Source organism: Alligator sinensis, unplaced genomic scaffold, assembly GCF_000455745.1.
Source record: "Alligator sinensis unplaced genomic scaffold, ASM45574v1 scaffold335_1, whole genome shotgun sequence".
Classification (NCBI taxonomy): Eukaryota; Metazoa; Chordata; order Crocodylia; family Alligatoridae; genus Alligator; species Alligator sinensis.
The window spans coordinates 904,601-906,254 of record NW_005842354.1 but is presented as its reverse complement, the minus strand read 5'-3'; the positions used below and the strand labels follow the sequence as shown (position 1 = coordinate 906,254).

At 53.4% G+C, this 1,654-nt stretch overlaps 1 long non-coding RNA gene across 1 annotated transcript in view; it reads left to right on the top strand.

The window, feature by feature from the left end:
- The first annotated feature begins 689 nt into the window (after positions 1-689).
- The window catches only part of LOC102370974, an 8,664-nt gene continuing 7,699 nt past the window's right edge, over positions 690-1,654 (top strand). Inside the window, exon 1 of the long non-coding RNA XR_324485.2 lies at positions 690-747. This is a non-coding gene — a long non-coding RNA (uncharacterized LOC102370974). The remainder of the gene's footprint in view (positions 748-1,654) is intronic.

Below are 1,654 nucleotides of genomic sequence, written 5' to 3'. Positions count from 1 at the left end.
TCGGGTACAGCTGGGATTAGGGGGGCAGTCTATTCATCCTCAGGAGGCCTCAAATGCTTCTATACTAATTCCCGCTGCATGAGGAACAAGCAGGAAGAACTAGTCCTCCTGCTAGCCAGCACCAACCCAGACATAGTGGGGCTCACTGAAACGTGGTGGGACCCAACGCATGACTGGGCAGCGAATATCAAGAGCTACAGGCTCTACAGGGAAGATAGGACAGGTAGGAAGGGTGGGGGTGTGGCGCTTTATGTCAAGGAGCAACATACATCTACAATGTGTATCACTGGGTCAGAGGAGGAGCAAACGGAAGTACTCTGGGTTAGAGTACAAGGGGGTTGGGGAGAAAGGGACTTCACGGTGGGGGTCTACTACAGACCACCCAACCAAGGAGAAGATCGAGACCAGGAATTCCTACGTCAGCTCACGGAGATAGTTAGGTCCAAGGATGTGGTTGTCATGGGTGACCAAAACTTGCCAGACATTTGCTGGGAGGAGCGGACAGCCAGGTCTGACCGCTCATGCAGGTTCTTAACTGACGTACACGACCTCCATCTTACCCAGGAGGTACACAGCCCCACCAGGGGAGATGCCTTGTTGGATTTGGTCCTGGCCATGGGCGACGACCTGGTATGGGGTCTGCGGGTGCTCGACCACCTAGGTGATAGCAATCATCATCTGCTGGAATTCACCATCCAGTGCAAGGTGGCAGCAGCCCTCGACTTCAGGAGGGCGGACTCTAATGAGGTAAGAAGACTCGTGGGGGAAGCACTGAGGTCCCAGAGCTGGAGGGAGCTGAGTGTCCAGGAGGAGTGGTCACTCCTTAAGGAGACAATCCTCCAAGCTCAAAGGGAAGTAATCCCTACACAAATCAAAGTGGGCAAGAGGGCACAAAGACCCCCATGGCTCACCAAAAGCATCCGGGAACGTCTCCAAACAAAAAAGGAGGCGTACACCCGTTGGAAGGGAGGGGCCATCACAAGAGAGGACTATACCTCGGTAGCTTGGGAATGTAGCGGGGCGATTCAGGAAGGCCAAGGCAGAAATGAAACTGGGACTAGCGACCTAGATCAAGGACAACAAGAAGTCCTTTTTCAAATACATAGGGGGGCAAAAGAAGGTGCCAAGTAACATGGGGCCTCTGCAGGACACACTAGGAAATCTGGTCATCTCACCCGACGGTAAAACTGACATATTCAATAATTTCTTTGCCTCGTATTTCTGAGAAGGGACCTGGATATCTCCCCCAATGGGCCCCCCGAGGGCCCTGTGGGTGGCACACCCAGGCCTAGGGTTAATGAAGACCTTGTCAGGAAACTTCTGGAGGGACTAGATGTATTTAAATCTGCAGGTCCTGATGATCTCCACCCCAGAGTGCTGAAGGAACTAGCAGGGGTCATTGCAGGACCTCTGGCACAGGTCTACGAGCACTCATGGCGCTCGGGCAATATGCCAGAGGACTGGAAAAGGGCCAGTGTGGTCCCCATCTTCAAAAAAGGGAGGAAGGAGGACCCAGGAAACTATAGGCCTGTGAGTCTTACCTCGCTCCTGGGGAAGCTTTTCAAAAGAATTATCCTGGCACATGTCCAGGAAGGGCCAGCAGGGGAGGTTATGCTCAGGGGCAACCAGCATGGGTTCATTAGGGGCAGGTCTT